General features: G+C 53.5%; 2 non-coding genes and 1 pseudogene across 2 annotated transcripts; 1 reads left to right on the forward strand and 2 right to left on the reverse strand.

The window, feature by feature from the left end:
* Positions 1–18,899, reverse strand: part of LOC120375649 — a 276,817-nt pseudogene that overhangs the window by 111,918 nt on the left and 146,000 nt on the right.
* On the reverse strand, positions 5,411–5,627 carry LOC120376536. The gene has a single exon (XR_005587394.1). It is a non-coding gene; the product is annotated as a small nucleolar RNA U3 (small nucleolar RNA).
* Positions 10,396–10,588, forward strand: LOC120376355. The gene has a single exon (XR_005587239.1). It is a non-coding gene; the product is annotated as a U2 spliceosomal RNA (small nuclear RNA).

The following is an 18,899-nucleotide window of genomic DNA, read 5'->3' on the forward strand; positions in this document are numbered from 1 at the left end:
CAAAACAGGGCAAATTGTCGCCAGACGTGGCATTGCAGTGTGTGCACCAGCCACAAGCTGCCGACCGAGGGAGCATCATGTGTTCTTCACACACCTGAGCAATATAATGATGCTGAAATAAATTTGTAGTGCAGACCTGGCCAAAGATTCACACACACACACACACACACACACAGCTTGCAAGGAAAATGTCACCTGCTCCTCTGCTTTGCAGAATCCAAACACAAGCAAAGCTTGTCAGGCCCCGGTGGGGATGGCAGGGAGTCAGGTGTGGGCAAACATGATACTTTAAATAATAGCAGGTACTATGGCTTAGCTGACAGACTGCAGATTATAACCCAGCAGGCAGATTATAACCCAGGAAGCCAAATCCTTCCCCAAACTGACAGCTGAAGCAGAAGATCCCCTTGGAAAGATCAGGATTTTTGCCTTTAAAAACAAGGAAAATGTGCATTGGTCTCTTCTGTCTACAGCGAGAGATTGAAGAAGCTCAATGGATTTCATTGACTGGAGGTTAAGAGGGGATTTAATCACTGTTTTTAAATACACAGTTTTAAAAATTCCCAGAGGGGGGAATATCTGATTTTAAAGGGTTCTTTAATTCACCAGATAAAGGTTGAACACGACCCCATTGGTTTGCAGTCAATGTCACAAAATGCCAACTGGAAATTACCATTTTTTAACCGTGAGGCTAATTATCTAGTGGAACAAGCTCCGCAAGGGACATGGTTAATTCCCCATCTCTGCCCTGTGTAAATGAAGACCGCAGCTCTTGCTGCAAGACACCTGGTGTGTGGGAGTCCCTGTTTCCCCTTCAAAACCTCTGGTACATGGTGCTTCCCTCCTCCCAGTTCAAGATCCCCATCATGTGGGTGATCCCATCCAGGATCCCCGGTGGGTGTCTCTGTCCCCCACCCCATGAACTAGCTTCAGTGTGTGGTTTCCCCTGCCTGCCCCCATCCGGGATCTGTGGGTGTCTCTGTTCCCCTTTTCAAGATCCGTGTTGCTTGGGTGCATCCCTCCCCCCAAATCAGAATCCCCAGCGTGTCGGTGCTCCCATCCCCCCTCCAGTCTCTGCGGGGGTGTCTGTATAAAAAGAGACTGTGTCTCACTGTCTTGCACAGGCTATGCTGCAGGGGCTATTCACAGGTGTGACCCCACTACTGATCAGCAGGGGAGTTTTGACCTGCTCTGTTTCCGACCTGGGCCGGTTCACCCCTCCTTAGGCAACCTGGAGACCCCAAGCTTCCCCGGGATCACCATATTGATGCTGAACTTAGTGTGGACACCCGATCGGCACAGCCCCCTGCAGCCCAGAACTCCTGAACTCAAGTGATCCGCCAGCCTCAGCTTCCCCTGGCGCTGGGATCACAGGCACCAGCCACGGGGCCCAGCTTGGTTCACAGCCTGGCAGCTGGAGCTTTAAACTCTGCTTGTGAGCTCTGTGCCTTGGCCAGACGGGGACAGCAAGGAACTGGGAAATGCTCCTGCTTCCCCCGCCCCCGTCTCATGTCGAGCTGCAGGCGCCGCTGTCCTCCCAGGTAAGATCCCGGATGTTTTGGTGCCCCCTTCCCCCGCCCAGGTGTCCGGGTACCTCTGCCCCCCAGACAGAATCCTGGATTAGCAGACAGACCAATGGAGAAATGCCGTTGAGTCCAGGGTAATACTCCACTGCCATTTTACCTTTTTCGCTTGCTAAACTCCTTCCCAACCTTGTGGGGTCCCAGAGCCTGGTATTGAGCCTGAGCTGAGATGTCTACAGTGCAAATTTACCACCCCGCAGCGCAAGCCCCGGGAGCCTGCACTGGCACGGGACATCCGTGGGTGTTTCATTGCAGTGCAGACATAGCCTAGCATTATGTCTACACTGCCATTAACACACCCAAGTCACTATTCTCAAACCCTGGGTCAGCTGATTCAGGCTTGTGGGGCTTGTGCTGCAGGGTTATAAAATTACAGTGTAGACACTTGGGCTTCAGCCCAGCCTCCGAGACCCCACGAGGGGTGAGGGTCTCTGAGCCTGGGCTCCAGTATGAGCCCCAGGAGCCCAAATCAGATCATCCAGGCCAGCCGGGCCAGCGGGATTTTACCACAGTATAGATGCCCTCTCAGGGTCTGTCTTCACTGCAATGTAAGCCCAGGGTTAACAGAAGTCATGTCAGCAGCCCCAACACATAAACATAAACCACGAGGGAAAGACCCACCCCCAAATAAGCTGGGCAGTGTCCTTCTCCCTACAGTTCATAAGTCCGGCAACCAAAAGTCCTTTAACATGAGCCATCCCGTCTCTGCACCCCACTCACAGCTGTTGTCCTTAGTCAGTGCAAGCCCAGAGGTGCCTCTGTAGAGTTCACCTGCCATCCTGGGTGGAAAAAGGGGAAATAAGAAGGCCCCGTACTCACTATGTTGTCTAGGGACTCACTCATCCCTCCACTGCCACCCTGTCCTAACATTGGTCTAACACCTACATTTTAGTATTGGGATCCAAGCCCCAGCCCACTTCGCTTTGGAACCCCTGTCCCCTGCCTAGCAAGTGCTATTGAATTGAGGGTGAGTCCCTCAATCAGGGTCTGCCAAGCACAGTTGTGCTGCCCTCGATTCACACAACAAGGATAACAACCCTTTATTTCTCCTGCCCCTGTAACATGGAGACTGGGAATCCAACACCAGCCAAACGTGATCATTTCGGCAAGCAATCCAACATATTTCCAACATACTGTAAAATCCACATGCAGACTCCTACACGAAACCTTGCAAGAAAATCTTCCTGAGGGGGTCTGAAGCACTTGCTGCTGGAGGGATTGAGGAGCCGTGGGTTGGGATTGAGGGGCACTGGGAATGGGAGGGGCTGTGGGTTGGGATTGAGGGGCACTGGGAATAGGAGGGGGCTGTGGGATGGGACAGAGGAGAAGGGTGAAGAGTTTCAGGCTCTGGTTGGGAGTGAGGAGCAGTGAGCATAGGAGGGACAGAGGGTTGGGATTGAGGGGCACTGGGAAAAGAGGGGACATGGGTTTGGGCTGAAGAACATCTTCATTTGGGGATCCAGCAGGACAGGGGAAGGCAGCAGGTGATTCTAATTCCTTAGGGATATTCTGTGTGTGTGTGTGTGTGTGTGCAGGGGAGGAACATGCTCTATGCCCAGAGGCCTTTATTCCTCCAGGCTGCAAGGACAGAGGGGCTGTCAGGAAGTTGCCCCTTCAAACCCACACAGAAAAAGGCCCTTCTGAGGAAAGGGAAAATCCTGCAGAGAAAAAGTAACATCAAAGAGGACATGAGAAAGATAGTTTAAGATCTTCATGAGTAGTTTATCATCTGACTGCAGATTTGAACTGTGGATCCCCAGATTAAAAGTCTGATGTTTTACCAACTAAGCTAGTCAGGCTCATGAAGCACAGGAGCAACTTGGTGCAGAGGAGAAACTAGTCAAGAAAACAAGAGCAAGAAACAATAGGGGAAACCTGCTGCTCTCTCTGGCCCAGTCAACACTACGAGTTTATATCAAAACGTCTGTTAGTCTATAAGGTGCCACAAGACTCCTTGCTGCTTCTACTAACTGAGCTAGCCAGGCTCACATAGGAAAAGTGCAAGTTGGTGCAGAGGTGAAGCTAGCCAAGAAAATTCTTGGGTGAGTTCCCAAAGCCTGAAGGGTCAAAAATATTGTCACGGGTGGTTCAGGGTATATGTCCCCCCCGCCCCCCAAAAAAAGCAAACAGAAAAAAATTGTTTCTCACCTTTCTTCAATGTCACCGTATGTCTACTGAATGCTGCTGGCAGACGCAGTGCAGCAGCGCTACACAGCAGCATCCCCTTTCTTTCCCTTCCTGAGGGCAGATGGTGGTATGGGAGGACTGATATCTGTCATCGTCGTCCCGTGAGTGCTCCTGGTTGGCCTTAGTGAGGTCGGCCATGGGTGCTTGGGCAAAAATGGGAATGACTCCCAGGTCATTCTCTTCTTTAAGCTTTGTCTAATGGAGATTCAGTCCTGCCTGGAATATCATAGCAGCTGGAGGCTGCCCTCCTTCCGCCTTTGAATTCTACTTGCAGAGGCAATAAAGTCAGTGTTGTTTCAAATTCATGTACTCTTTATTACTTCATCTCACAAATGGGGATAACTGCCACAGTAGCCCAGGAGAGATGGGGAGGAGGAAGCAATGGGTGGGGTTGCTGCAGGGCACCCCTAGAATTACATGCAGCTCATCGTTTCTGCCAGATGTCTGGGGCTCGGACCTGGAGCAGCCATTTGCTTCTCTCGTTCTTTAGTAGGCTTGCCTGATAGTTTAGCCAGGACTGCCTCTCCATTAGACAAAACTTAAAGAAGAGAATGATCTAGGAAGGCATTCCTATTTTTGTCCATATACCCCCAGTCAACCTCACTGAAGCTAGCCGAGCACGCATGACAGCAGCAAACGGTACAGTATAACTTGCAACTATCATTGTCAATTAGCAAAGCAGCAGACAGTACAGTATAGCTAATAACCATCTTTGCTAACTTGCAAAGGCAAGGGATGCTGCTGAGTAGCATTGCAGTACCGTCTGTCAGCACCATCCAGTAGGCATACAGTGACGGTGAAAAAAAGGCTGAACGGGCTCCATGGTTGCCATGCTATGGCGTCTGCCCAGGCAATCCAGGGAAAAGGGCGCGAAATGATTATCTGCCGTTGATTTCATGGAGGGAGGATTGACTGACGACATTTACTCAGAATCACCCACGACACTGTTTTGCCCCATCATGCACTGGTATCTCAACCCAGAATTCCAATGGGTGGGGAGACTGCAGGAACTATGGGATAGCTATGGGATAGCTACCCACAGTGCAACACTCTGGAAATTGATACTAGCCTCAGTACATGGCGCACACCGCCAAATTAATGTGCTTAGTGTGGCGCGTTCACTTGACTGTTTCCAAAAACCGGTTTCTGTAAAATCGAATAATCCCATCGTGTAGACATACCCTGAGACAGCTTTAGAACCCTCTACCCACTATACGGCCAAGAGACAGCTACTCTCAGATCCTGTGTGGATTGTCTGATGGGCTTGGGGCCAAGAGCAAACTGCGTACCCCCTGCCAGAGCAGAAGAAGTAAAAATAGGGGCTTCCCAAAAAAAGGGAAGGGAAGAAGAGAGAAGCAAGTGGAAAAGGAAGAGAACATGCAGACACAAAACCCTACCTAAATTCTGAAATAGATTACAAGAAAAAAAGAGAGAGAGAGCAGCATAAAAAAAATTAAAAAACTTTCAGTAAGAACTGAATTAGAAACCTTTAAAACACCAGTTTTCACACTACCTTTACTTTTCTTCCAAATTCTACTAAAAGAAATTAAGACTTGCCACTAAACAACAGCTTTAAACAAGCTCAGATAACAGAAAAGAAAACCAAAACATTTATTTTTAAATTTGTTTTATAAGGACTAACCACTCAGTCTGTGTTCTCTTCCTCTCAGCTTCCCAAAAGGAAAGCAAGAACAGTCATCAATAGCAGACAGCAGGTGCATTAAAGCAACACTATCCACTCACTTCATGCTCAGAAAAGAACACTTTAACTCCTCATCGTGGTTAGCAAGGTCAGACACTTTCAACCACACTTCTCTAGTTACAAACTATAGAAATGATCCCTGAAAGTATAGTCTTAATAAAGCTGTGCTCGGCTACATACCCAGGCTAATGTGCGCAAGCTTTATTCCCATGGTGAATGTTTTCATACAAGGGGTTTCACCCCCAGCGAATTAAAGAACAAAAATCTAAAACCAGGTTCCCATTTCATTAAAGCACAATTGAGACAGCTTTAGAAGACTGGCCATTAGAAGATGTTTATGTCGCTATTTACAGAAACACACCTCCTGATTAGCATGTGGAGCTCCTAGCAACTAATCAAACCCTCTTGCTTTGCCATACCTCTCACAGGCTCCTCTGTGCCACATGACAGCCAGTCAGGCACAGACAATGCGGACAGGTCAACCCTTTCTAGCATGCTCCACAGCTGTTTCTCTCTGGCTTGCTCTCAAATTCATCTGCACTAGAAGTTTTTGCAGGGTTCTATGTTACTGGTGGTACCTGCACTAAATCAGTGGGTCTTAACCTTTAGAGACACCTGTACCCCTTTCAGGAGTCTGATTTCTCTTGCATACCCCCAAGTTTTACCTCACTTAAAAACTACTTGCTTACAAAATCAGATGCAATATTTATAAAAATAAATCACTTGAATATAAGTATTGTACTTACATTTCAGTGTATAGTATAGAGAACAGTATAAACAAATCAAAGTATGAATTTTAATTTGTTACAAATTTGCTAGTGCTTTCTATGTAGCCTGTTGTAAAACTAGGCAAATATCTAGATGCGTTGATGTACCCACTGGAAAACCATTGGATACCCCTGTTTGAGAACCACAGCACTAAATCACCCTTACTTTTAGAACTGGTGCCACTTGAACCAAGGCATTCGGAACCATTTCAGTGCTAGCAGACAGTGGCAACACAGCTGCACTAGGTCTGTTGTTCCTCCCTGCACAATTCCCACTTGGAAAGAAGATATCTTCTGGTCTGACCCTATTTACTATTGTGAGCTGCATAGGCAACTTTCTCTGTGTTATGTGAGCAGAATCCACACAATATATACTACCTGTATGGCCCTGAGGATGCCACATCGGCCGCAGCTGTTGATTGAGCCACAGGTTGAGAATCACTAGTCTATAATTTTGCAAAGTCCATTGCCACAGGCTTTCCCCCCCATGGCTGCTGTGAGACAAGAGCACATGAAATTCATAGCAATATAAATATGAGTGAAACCACCCAAATATATTTACATAAAAACTAGACAGTCTCATTTTAAAACAAAGAAAAACACAGGCCACACAGGGAGTGGGGCAAGAGTCTTAAATGATTTATACCCTCTCCTACCCGCCATTCAGCATAAGAATTAACCTACATGGATCATGACTATTTACATAGAGCATCTTTCTCCTACAAAGCAGAATAAGACAAAAGGTTGAGGCTGTTCCCCCTCACATTTGAGGGGGAGAGTAGAAGGAGTAGAAGGATTTAGATGCTCAATCCACTTCAGATTATGAAAGAAATCAGACTATTAGGTTAGGTTCCAGGGAATTTTTTTTCACCAGACAAAAGAGTATAAGGTTTAAACAAACAATTTAATACTGATACACAGTGATGATGATTGTGAAGCTTGGTTGAGGTAGAGGAGTCAGAGGGTGGGATATTTCCCTTACTGCTAAAGGATGAACTAGCAATTGGCTGAGCCCTCAAGGGTTAACTCTCTCACTCTGCAAGGCAGCAGGAATGGAGGGAGATATGCACATTTCCCTTAAGTACACTGCCTTGTTAATTAGATCAGCTTGCTGAGACCCCAGCTGCTGCAAGCTCTCTCCCTCCTGAGTCCTGCTCTATGGAAGATGGGGTAAGCGGGATGCAGGAGCAGGGGGTAGGGGGACACCCTGACATTAGCCCCCCCTCTTCCTTCCCTCCCCCCAGCACAGCAAGCAGGAGTCTCGGGGAGCAGCTCCAAGGCAGAGGGCAGGAGCAGCACATGGCAGTGGGGGGAGGGACACAGCTGAACTGTAGGCAGCTGCTGCACAGGGAATTTAGGGGAGTGGGGAGCTGATAGGGGGCTGCCAGTCCATCCTGGGTCCAAGCCCCCACCCAGGGGCAGCAGGTTATATGGGCTCGAGGTGCTCGAGCACCAGGAATATTCAAGACTGGGGGCTGTGCTCCACCAATATTTGGAGCTGGGTTTCTCCCCTGGCCCTGCCTGGAGCGTCCCCCGCCCCCCCACCTTGGAGCTTCTCTGCCTGAAAAAAAAAAACCAGCCAGTGCCTCTCTCCCTTGCTTGTGCTGCAGGCTGCCTGCAGCTGCTTCTGCCTAAGGCAGGGGTTGGCAACCGGTGGCTCGCGGCTCTCCAGGGTAAGCACCCTGGCGGACCGGCCCGGTTTGTTTATCTGCCGCATCGGCAAGTTCGGCCGATCGCGGCTCCCACTGGCCGCGGTTCGCGGTCCCAGGCCAATGCGGGAGGCAGGAAGCCGCGGCCAGAACATCCCTTGGCTCGCGCCGCTTCCTGCCTCCCGCATTGGCCTGGGACCGCGAACCGCGGCCAGTGGGAGCCGCGATCGGCCAAACTTGCCGACGCGGCAGATAAACAAACCGGGCCGGCCCGCCAGGGTGCTTACCCTGGCGAGCAGCGAGCCACCAGTTGCCGACCCCTGGCCTAAGGCTATAGAGATCAGCGGCCAGCAGCCTGTTGGAGCACCAAGGGAGGGGGAGGGGGAGAGAGGAGTGGGGAAGAGGCATGCACGTGCTTGGGAGCCCTCTCTCCCGCCCCCCCCCAGCACCCACCTGGAGGAGACGCCAAGGGGGACTCTGGCCACGAGATGGACATCTGGAGTGGACCTCACTCACCTGAGCAGCTGCTGGGGCTTCGGTGAGGTTTGACCCTGTGATCCGCCCCCTCCCCCTGCAGCCCCACTCCTGCCCAGTGCTGGGCAAGGGGCAGCCCCATCCCCAGTGAGACAAGGGTGAGGGGCAGCAGGCTGCAGCAGGGGAGGAAGGAAGCCACATGTGCTGGCAGTTCCCCCTGCCCCCCAGCACCCACCCACCCACCACAGGGGAGATGGGGGTGGGGGGCTCCCTAGACTTGAGCAGCTGGGGCTTGGGTGAATTTTGTGACACCCTGTTCCCCCCCCCAGCCACCACCCTGCAGTCCCCACTCCTGCCCCACGCTGGGCAAGGGGCAGCCCCATCCCCCATCCCCAGTGAGGCTAGGGTGAGAGGCAGCAGCAGGGGAGGGCACGTGTGACGGCAACAACCCCCACTCCCGGTACCCACCGTAGGGGAGGCGAGTGGGCTTTCTGGACCTGAGAGAGGCCCTAGGAGCATGTGCAGTGACCATGGTGCAGAGTGAGTGTGCTGCCTGGGGGGGGGTCCTCTCTGGCCCTAGCCCTGGGGTAGCCTGTCTGCACCCCAAGTTCCTTATCTCCAGCCCTGCCCCACCCCAGAGCCTGCACCCCCAGCACCCCAACCCTGAGCACCCTCCTGCACTGTCAACCCCTCATCCCCAGCCCCACCCCAGAGCCCTCACTTGAGGGTAAAAACACTCAATTTAAATTTGGTGGTCAGTTTGGAGTATCATTGTGTTTAGCACAATACTTGATTATTTTACACCCTTTAAAGTGTATAACTAGTCGTATACAGGTGTTACGAAGTGAGAATATTCTTAATGTTTTCTCTGAATACTGCGTGGGTGCCTCAGTTTCCCCTATGCATTTCTCAAGGATCTAGTTGGTGGGATAAGGGGGTGTGATTGTGGTAGAGCCCTAGAGGGCCAGTGTGATGCCGTCTGCACAGAGAATGGCCGAAACCCTGTCTCCGGGCAACTGATGGCCTGGGCCACCCCCCTGCAAGGTGCCAACTGAAGGTGTTGGAGAACAAAGAGATCAGGTGGCCTCCTAATGCCTGGAAAAGAGACAAAGGCCAGAGGAGGGAGTGTCAGTGCCTGTGCGGACTTCCGGGAAGCGCATGGTGTGGAAGGGGATGCTGGGATGCTTTGGAACAACTCCATACAAAGCCAGTCAGGACTCTGGGGGAGCCTCCTCTCTCGGAGCAGACTGTCTCCAGGGCAAGAAGCTTACACCTTCCTGGGTCTGACCTCGGAGCATTCAGCCCTTCCACACCATGCACTTTCCACAGCGAGTCTGCCCAGGCTGGTCCTGGGGCAACCAGAGGTCCCTGCACCCCCAACTCTGCAGTCAGATGTGACTCTCAGCCAGACAGTAAAACAGAAGGTTTATTAGATGATGGGAACACAGTTTAAACAGAGCTTGTTGGTACAGAAAACAGAACCCCTCTGTCAGGTCCATCTTGGGGGGTGGGGAGCCCAGACCCAAGTTCTGGGTCTCTCCCCATTTCCCCAGCCAGCTCCAAACTGACACTCCCACCTCTGGCCTCTGTGTCTCTTCCGGACAGGGAGGCCACCTGTTCTCTTTGTCCCCAACACCTTCAGTTGGCATCTTGCAGGGGAAACTGAGGCATCCACACAGTATTCAGAGAAAATATTAAGAACATTCCCACTTCATCACAACAGGTGCAACAAAATATAATACTGTATATTGAAGTAGGCAAGTGCTGCTTCTGACTTTCCACTTTTAATTGACCCTTGTAATCTTGTGGCACTGACGCGTTGTAGCTTCATTTTATATCAGCTTACAGGGCGGGAGCAGGGGGGCACCACCATTTTGGGCCCCACCAAAAATTATACAAACCTGCCGCCTATGCTTCGAGTTACCTATTATCAAAGTGTCGGGAATGGTGTTTGGTGTGTGTCTGGGAGCTCCTCGTGCTGAAGTAGAAAGCAGTGGGGGAAGAGCGGCTGCCTAGCATCCGAGACTCTCAGCATCGCTTCTCGGCTCCTTGGAGCTAAGATCAAGCGTAGTGTCAGTTCTTATCAGTTTAATATCTGATAGGTCCTTTATTTGAGGACTGTATATTAAATTGATTTTTGAAACAAGGGGATGGAATAGGAGCTTGCTCTGTCCACCCTATGCATTGACCTGGTATTGCAGTGTCTCCAGGACCAGTGCCTCTCCTTTTGGGGAAAACTGTCTGGTTAGAAAAGCAGAAAAAGTTTCACTCTAAAGATGCTGATTTGAGAAGATTTTTTTAAAGTAGTTAAAAAAATCAGCCCTCTTTAGCACTTTGGTTTCTTCATGACAACATATTGTTAAAATATCTTGGGAGTGCTTTCTGAGTCTACAGATGTGAGTTTCTTTGTCTTGCTAGAGGATTGTTTTAAAAGCTGAGATTCTTCAGTTTGCTTTGAGTCTTTTCAACAACATGAGAGACAAATGCTTTCCAGACTGAGGGTCTGTTTGGGAGATGGTTGGTTGGGGGGTTTTGTGTGTGGGGGGGAACACAGATTGGTAATATTCGAGGTCACATGTATATCAATAACTGGATGAGTTACATAGACTTCTCCCCACCCAGCCTACGTTCCATGTATCTTGACTGAGCCTGCCGCCCACCATCCCAGAGCAGAAGCCTGAAGCCTGAGCCCCACCGCACTCCCTCAATTACAGCCCGGGAGGCTGTGGCCACAATAAAAGCCCCTGGTGGCCACATTTGAGAAATGCTGGAGCCTCACAGTAAACAAATCCCAGCAGGTTTGTCACACCCTGTCCCCCACCCTGGGGATTTCCTGCCCTCTCCCACCCAGACCAACCTTCCTGGAAGAAGTTCCCACCCCCTGTGTATTTACTGCCCTTTCTCCCCGCCAAGGGAACCCGCCAGCAACTCCCTGCTAATCCCTCCCTCAACTGGCTCCACTGCAGCCATTTCCCTTCCCCGGCCCCTGGGAGGACGGAATGAGCTGGAGCAAAACATGGATGCTGCGCTGCAGCCTGTTAGGGCAAAAAGGGCAACTGGGGACATGTCAGAACAGGAAACCATTTCACAGCACAATTCCCCCCAGGCTCTGTCCCTGCACACGGATATTCTAGCTTGTCTTGCATGTGACAGAAAAATTCAAATCTAGGGCTGTCAATTAATCGCAGTTAACGTACGCAATTAGCTTTAAAAAAATCATGATTAATCTGTTTTAATCACACCATTAAAAATAGAATACTAATTTAAAATTACGGTATTATATTTTGTTTTTCTACATTTTCAATATATTGATTTCAAATACAACACAGAATACGAAGTGTACAGTGCTCACTATATATAGTTTTATTACAAATATTTACACTGTGAAATATAAAGTGCTGCAGTGCAATCTCTGTATCATTACAGTGCAACTCGCATATGTAGCTACTGCTCCCCCCAATGTTGGTCTGTGCCCCCCTAGGGGGCTGTGAGGGGGGAGCAAGGAGCGACATCGGGGCTCCCTGCATCTGGGTCACCTTCCCCACCTGGGCTGCATAAGGAGAGGACAGAGAGCAGCAGCCCAGCCCCCTCCCCCGCTCGGGGACCGCCCCTGGCCGCGAGCGGGATTCGAATCCCAACCGCCGCAGCGCGCGCCCGGGGGGGGAGGGGGGCGAGGGAACCGGGGCCTCCCCCCACGCGCCGAGTCTCTGTCCCGCGCTCTCTCCGCCAATCAGGGAGCGGGGAGGGGCGCGGCGAAGTGACGAGTTACGGACCCTCCTCCAATAGAGGCCGCGTGTGTGAGAGCGAGAGAACTACACTTCCCAGGGTGCACCGGGAGGGGGCGCGTTGCCCGGGCAACCGTCCGTCACTTCCGCTCTGAGACGAGCCAGGAACTACAATTCCCAGCCTGCCCCGGGGCGCCTCCGTCCTCTCCAGCCCAGGTGAGGGTGGGTCCCTGGGTCAACCTGACACCTCCCCCCCCAACGCAACTCCTCATCCCCGCCCCGCCCCCCAGAGAGCCCCGGCCCCACCCCCCGGTGCAGGGTGTGACGCTGCCCCGCGCAGGAACGTGCTGCGCCGCTTCGCCCCTTTCACCCCCCGGCACAAAGCAGCTGGTCGGGGCGGGGGCGGGTCTGGCTCTGTGCGGGGACTGGATCCCTGTGTCCGCCCCGCGGGATGTTCCCGGCGCCCCTTGTAAACCCCCCCCCGCTGGGTGTGAGCGGGTCTGGGTGGGTCCGACGGGCCCAGGCACCGGCCGCGTGTCACCCCCCGACTCCCGCTGCCCCCGGCCCCGCCCCCTGCCCCGGGGGAGCCCGGCTCTAAACACCCGCTGCAGGGACAGCGTCACCCCCGGACAGACCCGCCCCCGGGCTGAATGAGTCCTTCCCCAGCCCCCGCCCCTTCCCCGAGGTCCTGCCTCACTCTGCCCCTAACCCCGAGGTCCCCCTCACATCGCCTGTTCCCCTAATCCCCGCCCCTTTCCCTGAAGTCCTGCCCAGCCCCGCCCCTTCCTGCAAGGCACCACCCTCCCATTGCCCCTTTTCCCCAGCACCCCACCTCACTCTGCCCCTTCCCCCGAGTCCCCACTCCCACTTTGCCCCCAATACACCCCTCCCCTAAGGGCCCACCCCCACATGGCCCCTTCCCGAGTTCACACCCTTGAGCTTGTCACCCCGCGACTCCCCCAGCCTGCCCCTGGCCTGAATGAGCCCTGCTCCTTCCCGAGCCCCCTGCCCTCCCGCTGTGCCCGCCCCAAAGCCCGCCCCTGCACCTTCCCCAAAGCCCTGCCCCAAAGCCCTGCCCCCGCTGTCCCTGCCCCCAAAGCCCTGCCTCCGCCCCCCCATACACCCAAAGCCCTGCCCCCGCCCCCCCCCCCGCCCAGTCACTGCCCACCCCTGTGTGGGGGCACCAGCACTGTGCCAGGTCTTGATGGGAAATTGTCCAAGCTGGCCCAGGGGAGACGTGTGTGTCCCTGCTGCCCCCTGCTGGTGGGGCTGAGCCCTACTCTGTGTGTGTGTGCGTCTGTGACACTGTTTGTGTCAGTGTGTTGCTGGGATAACCAGTAGGAAATGGCTTTGCAGGATTTTGTATCCTGCAGCAAGTCTCTCTCTCTCACACACACACACACATAGACTCACAAAGGGACTCACACAATCCCAAGAACACTCACACACAACACACCCAGAGGGGCATGCTAGCCCAACCCCAAAGAGAGAAACAATCACACCCCCAGCCACACTCACAATCACTCCCCCCCACACCACAATATTCACAATCATGCTCAGAGATACAACTGCACACAGTTCACTCCCACTGCTCCAAATACAAGGACCTCCTGCCCCACACAGCATGTGCCAAGACCTGTGGAACTCACTGCCACTGGACGGCTACCCATGAGAATGATCCCCTCGTGCTGGATCATCTGCTTGGCCCCCTGCCCCCTCTCGGGGCATGCTGTGCGGCGTGGCTGGGGATTGTGCAGTGGCCCAGCACCAGGCAACACAGAACGGACACCACACGCCCTGCCCCACCTCACCTGAGCTGCTCTCCAGGTGCATTGGAGCCCAGTGCCCCGCACCTTGGCCCTCCTGCTCCACAGGGGGTGAGCTGCAGCCCCTGCCACACTCCGCAGAGGGGAGAAGGGTCAGGCCAGCCATCCGTTGTAAGATGGGGAAATCACCATCGGGGTCGACGGTATGGGGGCTGTGACATACGGAGAAACAGTTGTTGCACCGGCAGAATGCAGCAGAGCATTCGCACACACATACACACACGCACAATTGCAAACATACAGAAACACATGCATGAATCCAGCCACACACACACAATTGCTAATATACACAAACACCCGCACAAATCCAGCCAACACCAACACAAGCCTGGGAGCCAGGGGAGCAGAGCAGGCTGGGGCCGGGTCACTCCACTTCCCGCAGGAAGTAGCCAGCCCCCCATGTCCCACGATGGCCTGGGGCCAGCCCCCTTCTGCTTCCCCCCACGCAGGCCTGGGGCCCCAGCCTGCTCTGCTCCCCTGGCTCCCAAACTTGGGGGGCGGGGAACCGCCCCACAGCACTCGCCGGCGGCGTGGCTGGGAGCCAGGGGAATGGACCAGGCTGGGGCTGGGTCACTCCACTTACCATGCAGTGAGTGCAGGGGCGGGGGCCATGAGGAAGAGCCGGGCAGCCCCCCCCGCAGCAGCTCCCCTCCCCAGCTCACCTCCGCTCCGCCTTCTCCCCTGAGCTCGCCGGCGCCGCTCCACTTCTCCCACCTCCCAGGCTTGCGGTGCCAATCAGCTGTTTAGTGCGGCAAGCCTGGGAGGGGAGGAGAATCAGAGCGGGGGCAGCCTGCTCAGGGGAGAAGACGGTGCAGAGGTGAGCTGGGACAGGGAGTGGTTCACCTGCACGCCCCACCCCGTTACTTGCTGTGGTCAGCCCTCCCCCCGCACCTCCCCCAGCCCCCTGCCCCAGCTCACCTCCACTCCCCCGCCTCCCCTGAGTGCGCTTTTTGGTGCCCCCAACCACTTGGCACCCTGGGCGGCCGATTAGTTGGCCTAGTGGTTGCACCGGCCCTGGCCACTGCCTGTCAGCAGGATTCCTCCTCCTCCTCCTCCTCAGTGAGACTAAATCTCCCCACCTAGACAGCCGGCCTGTCCGCTGCACCCCAGTCCCCCATGCCTGAGCCTCCCTGCCAAAGCCCTGCACCTGGCTCCAGAGAATTAAGTCTCACGTGTCGCTGGGAACTCGACTTCTTGTGTCCAGAGAGTCTCGGCCCCCCTCAGTAGCTGACCTGAGAAACACAGTGTCTGCAAAAGCAGCAAAGAGTCGTGTGGCACCTTATAGACTAACAGACGTATTGGAGCATGAGCTTTCGTGGGTGAATCCCCCCTTCGTCGGATGCGTCAGTGTCGCCTTTTCCAAAGAAGTGCCTGGAGGGCCTTTTCCTCATGTGATCACGTGGCCTAATGGATAAGGCGCCTGACTTCGGATCAGGCGATTGAGGGTTCGAGTTCCTTCGTGGTCGTGCTTGTGCAGTTTTACCTTTGTGCTGCAAGTCCTGCTCCCTTCAGGGCTGGAACCTCTTCTTGGCTGCTCAGGCCAATGCTCTGGCTTCAGCTAGAGCCCCGGGAAGGAGGTGGGGGTTGGGCGTCACAAAGGCTGGGGCATGAGCCCCAGGTGCTTCCAGTCTCGCCTTTGCCCTTCCTGACTTGCCAAAGAAAATGGGCGGCTGCCCGGGCTAGCGTGTGCGCCTGTCCCTGTGCTGGAGGGGGGTTGCTACATAGCACCTTGGGAGCCTGGGTGTTTCTCTGCTTCTCGCCAGCTGGGGAACTGCCGCTTGGGGTAAAATCTCCTGTCCCACTGCCAAAGTGAGCACGGAGAGTGGGACTGGTAAGAGGCGCCACCCGGGGGCTGGCCCTGCTTTCCTACCATCTTCGATAATGGCCACAGAGCATCAGCAGCCGCCCTGCATGCTGGTCAGTGGGTGGCCTTCAGTGGGTGATTGGCATGGCAGGGAGCAGCCTGGCTGGGTGTTTTTGTGCCTGTCTGCAGGCCACACATAGGCATGGGCCTGCCCTCCTCTGGCCCTGCCCTCGGTTGCTCTGTGGCTTTTAAGCCTTCCCTTGGAGCCGTCAGCACCAGCCGCCTCTGCTCTAGGTGCCCAGAGGAGGAGAGGTGCTGGGCTCCAGCCTGGAAGCCTGGCCCTGGCCCTGCTTCCTTTAAATGCCATGTGGGCAAGAGGAAGAGCTGCAGCTACAGGGACCAAAGTTGTGGACATCAGGTGAAGCAGCAAAAAACCCAACATCAGGTCAACCCGCAGGAATCTCTAGCCAGACTGTTAAGTTCTAGGACCCCACCCTCTAGCGGCCCAGCTGGACCAAAGACCCATCTCCAATGGGCACCAGTGACCCAGGAGGAGGAGAAAAAAAACATCACTCTAGTTCAGCCAGGGAGAGGGTAACCAAGCACATTGAGCTCCAAGGCTCTGCAGCAAACCAACATACCTACTAGAGGTCCCACTGAGATTTGAACTCAGAATTCAAGGTCCTGAGTGCTGCCTATTACACCATGGGACCTGCTGCTGTTTTGTTTTCTAGACCCCTGTGACGGTCAGCTGGTTGGTTTGCACTCTGCACTTATTGCTTCCCACCAGCGGCTTCCTCTCGCAGGACTCTCTCTCCTCCTCCAGCGACTGTGCTCCTGCACTACCGGATCCATGGGTCCTGCCCTGAGTCCCCACATCCCCCTGCTTTGTCTCCATTCCCTGCAGGCTGCAAAAATGTCAGGGGAGGCTGCTTCTCCCTTCACTCGGAGCTCCCGCTCATATCAGCCAGCTGCAGCCTCATCTCCTGGAACTCGGGCAGCTGTCGCTTGGTCCGGTCGTACAGTCACACGCTGACTGGCTCCCCTGCCTGGATGCTCTTGTGGAAATCCCACAGGCGACGCTGCAGGACTTGGCACCATTGGTTTCTTTAATGTTGCGGTGTTTGCCCGACTGCCAGAACAAAGCCGCCAACTCCTCCCTCACCAACTCCCACCAATCCCCCTGGTTGCCATAGAACCCTCTGATGCTTTCCCGTTCTGCCAACACCGCCAGGCCTCGCCCCCCTGCTCCTTTATCTTGCAAGCTCTGGATGTTCAGCTTCACTATCCTCTGCCCTGGGTCAGGGATAGGGGCGGCTCCAGGCACCAGCGCAGCAAGCTGCGGGGGGTGGCCTGCCAGTCACTGTGAGGGTGGCAGTCAGGCTGCCTTCGGCAGGCTACCTGCAGGAGGTCCCCTGGTAATGCGGATTAGGCGGCATGCCTGCAGGAGCTCCGCCAGTCCCGCGGCTGCAGCAGCAATTCGGTGGTGGTTACGCCGAAGGTACGGGACTGGCAGACCTCCCGCAGGCATGCCGCTGAATCCGCCTTACCAGAGGACCTCCCGCAGACATGCCGCCGAATCCGCCTTACCAGGGGACCTCCGGCAGGTGTTGGGATAGATCTGTATTACATTATATACTAATGTTAGATGTGTAGAAAGTGTGACTAGAAAGGAGCAGTGTGACGGCGCTGCCCGTGGGAGCAAGCTGAGGTCACTCAATCAGGGTGAACTGCAAACAGAATGGGGCAGACAAACCCCAAATGCTGGTGGTTATTCCAATATTTAGATTTACCAACCAGCACAAAACAGCTTCTGTAGCACCTCACTGGTTACTCAGAATTCCAAACAATCCCTTAAAGTGCCCAGCCTCAGGCCTCCGTCCAGACACACACGTCAGATATGATGATGATTCCTGAAAATCTGATCTCATTATATAAAAGAAAAGGTTCTTCCAATCCCAAAGGACCAGCCACATACCCAGGTCCAATTATAACTTAGATCTTACCCAAAATACACGCTACAGCCAATTCTTATTAACTAAGCTAAAATTTATTAAAAAAGAAAAGAGAGAGAGTGTTGGTTAAAAGATCAATATACAGACAGACTTGAATTAAATTCTTGAGGTTCAGATGCATAGCACAGATGAGCTTGTAGTTGTCAAAAGTCCTTTTAGAAACAGTTCAGAGGTGATAGTCCAATGTCCATATTCAGGGTGACTCCAGTCAGTGACTGGGGATCTCAATCCTTATGGCTTAAGGTTTCCCCGTCTTAAATCCCAAAGCAGATCTGAGATGAAGCAGGATCATGTCCCAGGGTTCTTATATATTTCCAGCAGCCTTTCAGCCTGAGAAAACAATAGGCTTAACTCCTTCTCTCAAACATCCTGGCAATTAGCACAGGGTAATTTACCCATTAAACAGCTCAGATCCAGGTTAGCACAACTTTCAAAGAGACACAGAGACAATAATACTATTTCACTCAAGTATGATCATAAATATTAATATTCCTTTTTTGACCTTTGAATTAAAACTACAGCAATAGACAAGACTTGTTTGCTGACATCACAAGCCCTGAGCAAACATCTCCCCTTCTACCTCTAACAATGCAGACTTGCATTTCAAAGCTCTGTTCATTTACAGATCTTCCTAACCAGTCCTTAAGGTTCACCCATGGGTCAGGTCAGTGGGTGAGGTGAGTTAATTAACTCTTTCTGGCCCTGTCACCTTTCAATGAAATATTATATTATACTCATAACGTCACAGGAGGTCAGGAATAGGATAGCAGGGGCTGCGGGTCGGGGGTGAGAGGCACCAGCAGAGCTGTGAGTCTGGAGGTCAGGACTGGGATGGCAGGGGCTGCGGGTCAGGAGTGAGGGGCACTGTCAGAGCTGGAGGGAGCACAGGGCGCTGCGGGTCGGGAGTGAGGGGCACCGTCAGAGCTGAAGGGAGCGCAAGGGGCTGCGGGTCGGGAGTGAGAGGCATCAGCAGAACTGTGAGTCTGGAGGTCAGGACTGTACGACTCTGGCAGGGTGGCCATTTAGAAATCTTTTCCTTGCTTTTCTTTTTCGCCTGGCCCCAGCGTTAGGACCGTTTGGGTGTTTCAGTGTGTGTGTTTTCCCATTTGGAGGCATTTGGAAGTTTGGAAGGGGAGCCGAAAGAGGAGTCTTTTTCACAAGCAAGTT

The sequence above is a fragment of the Mauremys reevesii genome, linkage group 12, assembly GCF_016161935.1.
Source record: "Mauremys reevesii isolate NIE-2019 linkage group 12, ASM1616193v1, whole genome shotgun sequence".
Classification (NCBI taxonomy): Eukaryota; Metazoa; Chordata; order Testudines; family Geoemydidae; genus Mauremys; species Mauremys reevesii.